General features: G+C 37.2%; 1 protein-coding gene across 2 annotated transcripts in view; it reads right to left on the reverse strand.

The window, feature by feature from the left end:
* The window catches only part of FRMPD4 (FERM and PDZ domain containing 4), a 205,979-nt gene that overhangs the window by 162,571 nt on the left and 29,867 nt on the right, over window positions 1–13,541 (reverse strand). The gene's annotated exons all lie outside the window — the stretch shown is intronic.

Below are 13,541 nucleotides of genomic sequence, written 5' to 3' on the forward strand. Positions count from 1 at the left end.
ATAAGAGAAGACATTTGATTTCATTTTAAGAGAAGACACTGTTATAGCATCGTATTGGGAAAGTGTTGAGAATACTTTGTATCAGTCATACACCCCTTTTATACAGAGTATAAAAACCCCAAGCGACATCCTTTTGCACAATGGAAATTTTCCAGTTTCTCCCCCCTGTAGTGCCTGAAAATCTGGTCTGAAGGACCCCCAACCCTATACAGCAGATTTTGGGGGTGCACTGGGGGTGGAACTGCAGAGAGGAGAGGAAGAATCACTACTGGATGAGCTACTGCATGGACACACATTACACCTATGGATGTATAATCCATGGGCACACATCACACCTATGGATCAAAGGTTCCTAAATGACTTCTTGAAAAAAGAAAAATGCAGAAATGTGATATATATATATATATATATATATATATATATATATATGGAGTGAAGTAATGCAATTACATCTAGCCTAACATTTTTGCAGAGAGTTTATCCTTCAACACCTATGCCAGATCAGCCTACATAACCATGCCAGCAGTGTGCCAGAACAATATGGGTGTCCTGTTGCCTGCTATCATCTTCACTGAGGTCAGGGTTTTTCTCCCTTTGGGAAAGTATGTTTTCTGCCAAAGGAAAGGAGGGACAGAAATGAAGTATGATGCAGTTCAGGTGAGGCTCTATTTGGAATTGTGATCAAACTGAATTTAGACTGCTTTCATTGAACATTTCCCATAACAAACATTCAGTGTAACCCCCCCCCCCACACACAATTTATGTTTATTTATTTTTATTTTTGCATATTCCAACCTAAGATGTCATGGGCAAGACTACCTTACAAGTCTTCCCCTAAAATGCTAAGTTCTGTACATGTGCAAAGGACCTTGTGTGAGGAAATGTTCATCAGATATTTGAAATGGCACAAGAAGACTATGAGATAAAGCTTTCTGTTCTGAACACACAGAGTTACTAATGGATGTCTAAGGGTTTTTTATAAAAAAAAATTAAAATATAAAAACCCGTTCCTGAAAGACAATATCTTTTGGCACCATGTGGGAATAAGCTGATACATATTCCTTGCGAAAGAACCACACAACCAATACATAATTTAAGATATACTCATGTTACAGGTATACTCCAGCTCTGAAACACAGCCCTGAAAGTTATAAAATATGGGCAATTACCTTATTATATACAATTAAAGGTCAAGCACCTGAATGAAGAGATGACATGCCCTATCTCAGCTGAGGAACTCACAGATGGAATTGGCTTCTTTGGATTTTATTCCAGATCACTTTTATGAGTAGCAGCGCTTTCTTTGATATACCGCAATAATCCACAATGAGCTCGATAATTTTCATGTTGAACAAAAACTCTGCACGGTTTTACACCTTACTCTATCAAGTGGGCTTAGTTAACAAATCCTTTGAGAGAAATTTGTAATACATACTTAAATGATTTTTTTCTGCTCAGTCTGCAGTTTGAACTTGAACAAAATGGGTACTTGGGTGCAGCAATAAAGATTCAAGTGACATTAACAAGTTGTCATTTTGAGTTGGGTACGGTGCTTATCTGAGCATTTGTGAAGGGCATAGATATTGCTATAAGAAAGCTTATGCTTGAAGTGAGCCCTTGGATGATTTATTCTTAATAACAGAAGCGTAACAGAGATTTATGTGGGGAGTTTGAATCCAAAGAGGCATATAGGCCATGCCACTTTTATTTCCCCATAAATAAAGTTGGGAAGATGAAGATAATGAAAGTAAAGTTCAAACCACCAAGATTAAAAATTTAATAAGATCATCATTTGAAGTTTTGCATTCAAAGCAGAAGCGTAGGCATGAGATAGAGGCAGAGTGGGGTGGAGAGTTGAGATGACCTGGAATAATCAATGAAAGGGTATTCCTGTGAACCAGTGTAATATATTTAACTTGTGGGTCTTGTAGCTTGTATACTCCTGATATTATGATGCCAAATTGGTATATCACAACAGAATCAAACTCTATTATAGCTCTTTAAAATATTGCCTTCAAATGCTACAGTTCTACATTTTAGCTTAATGCTGTACCCATTAAATATGCTAAAGTATCAGGCTATTAAATCCCATATATATATATGGATTGTGCCTGTGACTTACTGTCTCTTAACTCTTATTTGAGCTGCCATGTCATGTCTTACTGATACACAATTGTATATTGTGGTTCGAGGACCCGATCCCCGCTTAGTGGAATGAAGACACACGGATACGAAATATAAGGTTAATGGGCAAGAAAAGGCCACGACTTTATTGATTACAGCAAGTGAAAAGGAATTGGGCTTAGGCATTGGATCACGTCAGTTGACTCCACCCACTCGGAGAGGGCTGAGCCTAAAAAGGGAGGTTTATTCACCAGAAGGTGGAGCCTGTTGATGCTAATACAACTACAAGCTCTCCCCTGATGTCACCGAGGGTCGTGCCATGGCCCCCCGCCACACAGGCATCGGACAGGATCCACGACCACCAGATTCCTTTAACGGAATATCCAAAAATTGAAGGCGTAGGTGGTGGCCACACCTAGCCCTTCCACACACCACAAACACATTCCAATGCCTAACCTACCCACCAATACCACGAAAGTTGTGACGGTTGCTACGAGGTAGGCGAAAAAACCACAAAGCCTAATGCCAAATGGAAAAATTCCTACCAGGCCCCCGAACAACCAGGGTGACCAACCTAAGCTCCATAGCAAGGCCAAGAGAGAAACTGAAACCCTCAGCTCTAAGGGAGTGGAGGGTAGGTGATTCGCGACGGGAAGGCGGAAAATGAGGCCGCGTGGCTGGCGCAGCAGCAAGTTAAGCTGCAAGCCACGCCCCTTCCAAGCCGCCCGGTTGGGCGCTTGCCCGTGGGCGTGGTGCGCCAGCCAGGTGAGTGGGTGGCAGGGGGCTAATGCCCCCTGCATGAGGTGGACATCGGATCGCGCCCACAACCCCTCCCCTCTTGCAGGAGGAGAGGCTTTGCTTGTAACAACCAATTCATGAACAGTAATGCATGATACTGTGCGTCTTTTCATTGTGTGTTGATATATGGGAGTCAAAGTTTCTGGAATTTCTTTTTAAAGGAAAAGTCTGTGGTCAGAGTCAAAGCCAAAAATGACACATTTGCTGCACGCATGGTGTAATCTAGGCAATGAAAAAGGCTGGCCACCCCTCTTGGAATGGACATGTGAATTGGTTGTTACCATAAACAGAAGGGCAAAAAAGATTTGTGCAATTATCAGTTTGTATAAAAGTTCTGAACTCCATCTGGATTATGATTAAGTGAAGCCTGTGGGAATATATATTCATGGGATGCTTTTGAAGTCACAGTGAATTTGGTAATGAAATATGTTTTTGGGTCTGAATGATGTTTCGTTAGCAAGAGCTTCTGGATTGCAATTCATTTTAACAATACTGTTTACAGTTCTCCTCATGGGAATTTTTTAAAGGGTCCATAGCATATAGTGATATTTTATTACAAGAAGCTACAGTTAAAGTAGTAACATGATTACAATGAAAAGAATGTTTTGTAGAATTTTTTCCGCTACATTTTAAAGAGCAAAATAAAAAAATATTTTTTTTTATTTCCATGAGCAAGTTTACATTGTTTTGCAACAATACAATCAGAAACTGTAGTGTATGCTTTTTCCTAAACACTTTCATCTAAACTTAGCTTGTAAAGGATACACAGCAGGTAGTAACCATTACATTTAAGAAATCATTTTTGTTTGGTATTCATAAATATCCATGTTTGTTGGTTTGTTGGTTTGTTTTATTAAAATATTTATATCTGGCTTTTTGATTTTACAGAATCTCCACTGGCAGTTCTTTTAACAAATATGCAAAGTAGGAATTAAAATAATAAAACAAATACAACAATGTAATAAAAAACAGAACCTCTTAGCAATTTTGGCAATAATAATAAAACACCTTCTTTGATACATGGTAGAGATGGATTTTTTTTGGCGGCAGGAGCTTGGGTATATTTGATCTCTCATCTTTTACCAGCAGATGGGAGAGCATTAAAGGCAAAGTAATGTCTAAATTAGAGCTATAAATTAGGAAATATCAGTAGTTTGGTATGTTGAACTTTGACTTCATAACAAAATAATTGCTTATTTGATTTATTTGATTTATTTTAGACCTTTAGCCTCCACCATTCATTATAAAATCATGTTTGTAAACATGTTTGTAAACATGTTAATAGAGTTTGCTTCATGTTACAGCTGGCTATAACATATTTTTGAAGAGATGTTACATTGTGATTTGTTCAATATTAGGATTTGTTAGACTCAGTCATGTCCTATGGCAACCCCCAAATATTTACAAGTACGAACACACACACACACACACACACTTGCATGAAGGAAACACCATTAGATAAAATTGCCTCCAGTACTATGGATCCCCTTATGGGATCTCCTTAACAGGACTTATTCTGAAATCTCATAAATGTTGATTCTGGGTAGCTGCTCCCAAATTAAGAAATTTCTTTCTATGGGCACAAGTTTGAGAGTTAGCATCCTTCAGAACCATTATAGACATTCCTTTTGGGGAATGCATATCTCATGCTTTGAAGGGTTTTTATCTTGTGTGGAATGAGTTATTTATTCAATGCTAGTTTTGATTTTGTCACCTGTCATGTTCATTCTGAAGATAGTAAAAACATAAATAATTAAGAGTCTAGAACTTTTTATCATTCAGTTTTAAAACACAATCAGGAAACTACTTCATCTGAATCCAGGGATATTTGCTGGATGATTTTCCTACATCTGTGCCCATAGTATACAGCACAGATGGGATAGAAACCACATACAGACTTGAGTGAAGAACAGGTCATAGCTACATTGAATTGATCATTTCCTTTGGCTGATTTAACATTCTATGGACTTTAAAATGTGTTTGTGAGAGGGAGATTATGGGTTGTTTCTGTTTTATAAAGTATTTTGTGATGTCATTTTGTATTTTTATGTTTTCAACAGTTTAGGATTAAGAGAGCAGGGCACAAGCGTTATTGGGGCCTAGTAACTAGAAATTTACACTCTCTCTTTCAAATTATATTTCATCCACTACATATTAATAAAACCTGGAGAATGGAGATGGTGGATGGGCAGTGTTTGGTGGACAGTAAACAGGACTCTAGAGACCTCTCATTATCACCAGCTATTGGGGGGGAAAGCAGGCTGCCTCCAAAAAACATTCAGGACAGCATTCTTCAAATGGATCACTCCAATTAATGACCATTATAAATTAACTTCACTGTGTGAATTTTTATTTGTGGGCCTATCAGAGTGTTTTACAAACCTATGCTACATTCAACAAACGCCAAGCTACATTCCAAACAAGTTCAATATAAGAAACTAAAACTATTAATTTAGAGGTACAATAATTCAAGTTGATACAAATGTGGAGCTATTAGACAAGACCTATAAAACAAAAAGCAAGTAACCTAAAGCAAAATAAAAGCTAGTAAATAGTTAGTAGCATTACTGCAATGCAATATGACTGGCCACTTGGAAATAAATAAAATACACTCTATGCAATACTCTTAAGATAAACATATTCACAAAATAAAATATAAATCACAGCTAAAGAGACAGTTTTATTGTATTCTTTTCTGAATACTTCAACCTATTTTAATACATGCATTATTGTTTCACATTATGATTTAAAAAGTGCCTGCAAAAAGGAAAGGGTTTTTAGAAAGCAGATATGCTTGTCTCTCTGCAAGGCTCTGCAGATGTTGCTGAACTAAAACTCAGATCATCCCTAGCCATTGCCCATGCTTGTTGGGGCTGATGGGAATTGTAGTTAAACATCTGGAGGGTCAAATATTCCCTACAGCAGCTCTGAACACAATAACAGCTTTATCTTTTTTTTTTTTTAAATAATATTTTATTGAGTTTTACAACAAAAAACTTAAAACAACAATAAACAAACAACCTCAGAACAACAACAGAAAAAGAAAGAAAGGGAAAAAACAGAAAAATGGATACTACAACACACAAACACAAAACAGCAAAATACATCAAAGAAAATAAACATATTAAAAACAATTTTTGTCTCTTTATATTCTTTACATTAACTTATTTCTCCGACTTCCCCAGACCTTCCTTCTCTGTATTCCAAATCAAATATTCTGTCTGCAAATTCTTTTCCTCTATCATATTTTGATTTTCTAATACTCTTAAAGTCTAGTAGATAGTTGCATTTCCTTAAGTCTGACAAAATATTAAATCTTTCTCTGATCACTTTTTCCCAAATACCCATTCACCCTCAATCCGATGTCATCAAACATCCGTTATCTTATAATGTTTCTGTAAGTAGTCCTTAAATTTCCTCCAGTCTTCCTTCACCGTCTCTTCACCCTGGTCTCTGATTCTGCCGGTCATTTCTGCCAATTCCATATAGTCAATAACTTTCATCTGCCATTCTTCCAGTGTGGGTAGCTGTTGAGTCTTCCAATACTGTGCGATGAGTATCCTTGCTGCTGCTGTAGCATACATGAAAAATGTCCTATCCTTGTGCACCTGTTGGCTAACCATACCCAGGAGAAAGGCCTCTGGTTTCTTCAAGAATGTGTATTTAAAGACTTTTTTCAGCTCATTATAAATCATCTCCCAGAATGTCTTTATCCTTGGGCATGTCCACCAAAGGTGAAAGAATGTACCTTCAACCTCTTGACATTTCCAACATTTATTGTCAGGTAAGTGATAGATTTTTGCAAGCTTGACTGGTGTCATGTACCACCTGTATATCATTTTCATAATATTCTCTCTTAAGGCATTAGATGCTGTAAATTTCATACCAGTGGTCCATAACCTTTCCCAGTCAGCAAACATTATGTTATGACCCAAGTCTTGGGCCCACTTAACCATCACTAATTTCACTTCCTCATCTTGTGTATTCCATTTCAACAGCAAGTTGTACATTCTTGACAGAGTCTTAGTTTTGGGTTCTAACAGTTCTGACAATAACAGCTTTATCAGCCAGTCATTAAGATACACGACTAAAATAAGATTACCATAGAAATACAAATTATTTCAAGAAGGTCAACTGGGTCACTTCAATATTGCTCATTCAAGTAGTTTTCAAGTCAACCTCAGATTGGCCTGAAATTTCCCCCTCCTGCCAACATGCAGCAAATGTATCATTAAATCAAAATGTTATGAACTATTGAGCAGTCCATATTTTAAATATATTTGGTGCTAGGTTTTTTCCCCTTTAGAGAAGCTTATCTTGATTTACCATTGTTGGGTGTTTGCAGAGTTTTCTCTGCAATCCTCTTAATGCTGTCATATTCTTTTCCTGCATTATTAAACTTGAATCATACTCTAGGTATTTTTAGTGGGTAAGGCTTCATGCATTATGCAGCTGGCTACTGCTCATTTGTCATGACCCAAGACAAGGATATGAGGACACAAAGGGAGGAAGGGAAAAGGTGTGTTGTGAGAATAATTCCCATAGCAAAACTCCAGAAGATGCCACTCTGCCAGAAACTTCTGTGAGAGAAGTACCCAAGAAGCCAGCGCCAACTACACATAAGCAACCCAAGGGAACTACTCTGCTTTCCATGTATTCTGAAGACTCCAACTCCAAACCTTTGGAACAGCAGGGGCTTCCTGCCCTCATCTCCTCCACTAGAGACAATGCCAGAAGAATCAATAAAAGCCTCTTTAAGCACCAACAGCTTCCTCAGAGGGAGTGCAGCTAGAAAAACTTGCCATCGCCTACAACTTCAGGCCTTTATTCCAGCTGTACTTGGAGCTGTCCATGGTTCTGCTTCCCTTACTCATATATGACTTGTATCTGGATAACCATGAAAATGTTACAATGAGGTCATAAGTGATCTAATTATTATAATTAAAAATAAAAGGCTTGATTTGGCATAGAAACAGATCTAGGCTGTTTCACAATCCACATCCTTCTCTCTGTGCAATAATGGTTTTTACAATAATTATTAGCTCTACTCAGGCATTCAGCCAAACTTGCAAAGGTACAAACTGTATAGTGGGCACAGAGCCATGTGTGCCCACCAATTCCACCCACCCCCACTGTATGCCAGCTCAGCCTCTTCGACTCCAAACCTTCATGAGCACAGAATACAGCTTGTGAAGATCGGGGGAGGGGGGCAAGACTAGTATGCTGTTTGTGCCATTTATTGATTATTCATCAGTTACATACAATGAAATTTACATAGGCAATTCTCCAATGCTTGTGGGTGTTGGCTAGTCAACAAACTATCAGCAAATATTCAAGGACCAGTGTATCACAAAAATATTTATTTATGGGGGTTTTGCTCAGATAACAACGTTCATTCTACAGCCTCTATTAGCCCAACACATTTCAAGTCTTATGACTCTTCCTCAGGGGCAATCCATTTTGAAGCCATTTAAAAGATAACCAAAACTGTCTGTCACACTGTCTCAATGCAACTCTGAGGTCTCCTTTCTTTTTGTTTTTATATATGCATCCTCCTTTCCCCTCTTCTCTGACGATGCTGACTTAAACATTCAAGTCTCCTGTGGCTATTTTGTGCACTGTGCAAATTTGTACCCCATGCATTGTACCACTGCACACTCTTCAGTTCTGAATAGCTGTGCAGACCTATTTTTTAATCTGAATCCACCTAACAGGAGTTGCAATGATGTTTGTAAAACTAGGAGTTCCATCCTACAGCTCAGTTCAAGCTACGATCACTTACCCAGGAATTCTGTGAATATGCCATATTCTCAGTACACACAGAGAAATCCCTTTTATAAAGCATTAGTTCATTCTCTAGGGTTTTTTTTTTTTTAATGTCCTGACTGCTCTGTGCCCTAATAATCTATTGGAGATTAGCAACATTACACAGCCTTGCAGAACTGCTCAGTAATTGCTCTGATATGCCGTGTCAGAATGATGTTATATAATAAGACACCAGCTCAGCAGAACATCTGAATTTATTTCAATTTCATTCTGGGGTTTGTTCTCCAATAATTATTTCCCACTAGTCTTACTTAGGTATTACCACTGGTATTTAATACAAAACATTGAAATCAAGCATACTTGATTCTTGGTGATATATTCTTTTTTTCACAGACTCGGAACTAAAACACTGTACTGTACACTGAAGCCAAGTATTTATCATTTTAAAAACATTGGAAATAATATGAAATTAAAACTGTTGCATTAGACTTTAATACTTTATTCATTGTAAGCTTTAATGCACACACACACCAAACCATTTTTCTACTAAGCTTCATGTTTTATCTTTGCTTTAGAATCATTCCCTTCCTTTTAAAAATTCCACAAAAATGTGGGAAAATACCTTCTGTCTAAAAGAAGAAAGAAACTTATAAGTATTTCAGTTTTAATTTTTCACTTTAAAGAAGAATCCTTTATCCAGAGTAAAGTTTGATTCCACTTCTCTCCTGATAAGACCCAGAGAGCGAGAAACATTACACTTGGCTGCTATGGTTACCTGAAAATTAAAGTTTGAAAGCTGTCTAAATTGAGGCAATTATTTACAATGTGTCCAACATGACACTATTTATCCTTGCAGAGACCAAGGTAAATAATAAGAATGAGCATAAGCATCCTCCCAGTATTTACCAAAGGGCCACAATACCCTTTTCTCATAGAAACTTGTCTCTCCCACTGGTTTTAATGGGAAGGAAGAACTTATATGGGTGACACAATTGCAGAAGAGGAAGAAAATGCCCATACACAAGTCAGTGGTGACCACTGTTGACAACTTATTCAGGACCTGAACTGCAGAGAAAGAATGCATGGATCCTAAAGTGTCTCCATGCTAAATCACAGTTAGTTTACCAGTTTATGTGCCATGCTTATATGGTGGATGCTGCTTAAATCTGGACCCATCCCATGCTGTACTGTTGGGTACGCATAGCAGCTATCATCACTGTAACCACAAGCTTGGGAAGTACCCTTCTGACATCCATCCACTGCAGTTCCAGAACTGTGTATCAGCACAGAATGGAACTCAATTATGCAGAAGCCTCCTTCACTAGAAGCCTCCTTCACTGAACTCTTCTTGGTGCCTGAGAAAAAACATGCTTGTCTAGACAAGCCTACCCAGATGCTGAGGAAGTTCAGCAATTTTAATACAGTATGTTTTAGCAATTTAAATTTTGTACATTTTAAAGGATGGCTGTAATTTTTGTTCTTGATTTTATTGTTTTGTCTTTTTGTACAGCACTTTGTGGTGTGTGTTTTTACAATCAAGCGGTATATAAATTTGATGAAATAAATCAATAGTGTCTAAATAGATCAACCAGACCTAATGGGTTGTATTCCAACAAAGTTGTACCAAAAGCACAAGGACTTCTGCCTGCACAACAGGACTTCCTCTCCCTTTGCTCTACCACCCCAAAATCTGTTCTGAAACATTGGTAAGAAATACAGAAAACATTTGGGAGAATGCAGGGAACATGCAAAGAAAAAAGAAATCCCATTGCGCAGGCAGACCCAACAAGACAACTTTGTTGGATATAGCCTACTATGTTTCCAGCAAAATCCCTCTACATATAGAAAAATAGTCCTCCTAGTCATGTGCACAATTGTTTATTCCCCATAGTCATATCAAAATAGGACTTGTGGTGTCAAATAAATCTGTCCCAAATCAGACCACAGAGCTTCAAACACTCCACCATAAAGCCTTCAGTAACATTAAAAACAAAGAACCACTGCAAAATAAACCAGTGAATTCTATGTCCAAACAATACAAAAGGCCATTTAGAAATATACATAGAAAACTTTGTCAAATAAATATGAATGCAATCTACCAAAGCAAGCTAAAAACCACTCATTTCAGATCAAAAAAGCAATCATATCAAATCATTTGAATTTTATGCTGTGCTACATCACAGATTTCTAAACAGGTGGCTGCATACTTCAGATGAACCAAAGGAAGAGTAATGGAAAATACTTTGCCAAGCAAACATCAATCCTGGTAGACTACATTAAAACACTAAAGAGATGATCAAAAGAAAATAGCCTGCTCTAATTTCTAGAAGAAATTTTCTGTTCTTTTTAACGAAGCACAGAAAAATGTCCCACCAGGTCTCAAAGTACTAGTTAAAATATATTCATGGAAACCTTTGTTATGGCTTCATATACCAGTATGCCTATTATGGATTGTGGAGGGTGTCTGTGTACGTGTGTGGACTATGATAGTATATGCTTGCTTTCCATGCATTATGCATTCAATACAACTCTTCCCAAGTGTGCTAGGATAGCCATCTCTGTACAGCTGTATGGATGGAGGATCTTTCAGGCTTTATAATGATCAAATGGAAGTTAAGACAAATTAATCCAGCGCTTCCACATATTCATATGATGTCTGAATAGAACATACTTAATGTCTTCTATTATCCCTAACATTATAGGGGATCCCTAAACCCCTATATGGATCCCTGAATGGATAACTTTTAAAGAAACTTTAAACGTCTACGTTTAAAGAACCACCACCACCTCCTAGGCTGAGAGACAATGTGAAAACCAAGCACAAGAAATCTCCATTATTATATCCAGAAGCAACACCTCAGAGTGATCCATACCTATTGAAAAGTTTCATGCTACTCTCCTTTTTTCACAAGACCAGGGATATACATTTTTTCTATCACAACAGGATAGAATGGAATGGAAGAAAAGTATGACTGCATGGATCTACCCTAAAGTATCCAGTATAAAAACAAAGTACTTAGGTTTTGAATTGTGCACACTTCACTTTTTCCACAATGCGAACTCAAGACATTTTGCTGCCTGATGCATAGCATCAAACTGTCCCCGCAACAATAGAGTCAGCACTTTAAAAAGTCTTGCTCCTCATTTCAGACATCAGTTTGACAATCTATTCTCATGAATTTAACAGCCTGAAGGAGCCAGCTTCACCCTGCTGCATAGTAGGGCTGTTTTCCAAACTACTTTAACACACAAGTTTTAAATTGATTTTGGAGATACACAGTACAACTGATTAAAGATTCACTGTTGAAACAGTATTTGCTGATACATCCTATTTTTTCTTGTGGCTCTGCACTTAGGTTTAAACAACATATAGCATGCAAGCGCATGTGCGTGCACACACACACACACCTTTCATAATTTATTTTATGTCTGGTGATGACTAATAGTGATTTCTAAACTTTTATATTAAAAAAAGCTTCAAGTTAAACAAATACAGTGGTACCTTGGGTTAAGTACTTAATTCATCCCAGAGGTCCATACTTAACCTGAAACTGTTCTTAACCTGAAGCACCACTTTAGCTAATGGGGCCTCCTGCTGCTGCCGCGCCGCTGGAGCACGATTTCTGTTCTTATCCTGAAGCAAAGTTCTTAACCTGACGCACTATTTCTGGGTTAGTGGAGTCTGTAACCTGAAGTGTATGTAACCTGAGCTACCACTGTATACAGAAGTGGACAGACTCCCATATTCACTTGAAACAAAAAGAATGTCAAAAAAGCCAGCATTCCAAAATAGGTAAAAATAAAAAAAGTCACATGTAACTGTTTGCTGCTTATCAATAAGAAAAATTGACTGTTCAAATACGTACAAGTGACAAAACATATGATGTGCTCTAATTTCCATTGGAACAAAACTACACAATTCTTAAAACAAATCATAGCTACAATTCCAAATGATCTGTGATAAGGAGCCAATATAGAGCTGTAGATGGAGTTTCACTGGGTGGTTTATAAACATTAAAACATTTGTTAACTCATGCATCAAGAGGAATGGGATTTTAAAAAGAAAATTAGAAAGACTGTTTAACTTTACCACCAAGCATTTGGAGCGAAATGAACTTTTCAAGCCTGCCATTATCAAAGTAATATTACTTTAATATTTATTTTGTTAATGCTTGTATATGGACAGATTACTGTTTGACTTTGGGTGGAAACCTACTGAGTATTTTATATCTGTATAAGCTAAATATGCAGTTTTCACTTTTCCTCCCTTGAAAGGTGACAGACTGACTAAATTGTGAAGCCAAGTGCTTTCCTTATAGATTTTTTATATTATGAGAAATATTTACATAACCAGCTGACCTTGCATGTTTTCTCCCCTTGCAAAATGTAGTATGTAATGAAAGTTTCACAAAACCAATTAAAACAAATCACCTCTTCTTACTATGAAAAACATGAGATGAAAAGCTGCATTTTCCTATTGGTGTGAATTTTGGGCACACTGATCGGAATCAATTTTTTGAAAATACTTTTATTCAATCCCAGAGTTATTTCAGCTTGAGATATACATTTTTCTTCTTCTTCTGATGGCCTTCCAAAAAAAGAAAGAGAGAAGGATTGGAAGTAGACTTCTAGTCAGTCCACTCTGCCTGGAGCTAGCTATTCATAATACATTTGGCATTGGAGAAACACAAAACATATTTAGTTATTCCAGATGACTTGTAAATTTAAATGTTACACCAGTTAAAATAGTAAGTTGGATAATATTCTTTACTACTCTTATTTCTACAAGTTTCAGTGTAACCTGCAATTTGAGTTCACATTTTTTTTTTATCTGGTTAAAAGGAAGAAACAGA

Source organism: Podarcis tiliguerta (genome assembly GCF_965153285.1).
Source record: "Podarcis tiliguerta genome assembly, chromosome: 4".
In the NCBI taxonomy this organism is placed as follows: Eukaryota; Metazoa; Chordata; class Lepidosauria; order Squamata; family Lacertidae; genus Podarcis; species Podarcis tiliguerta.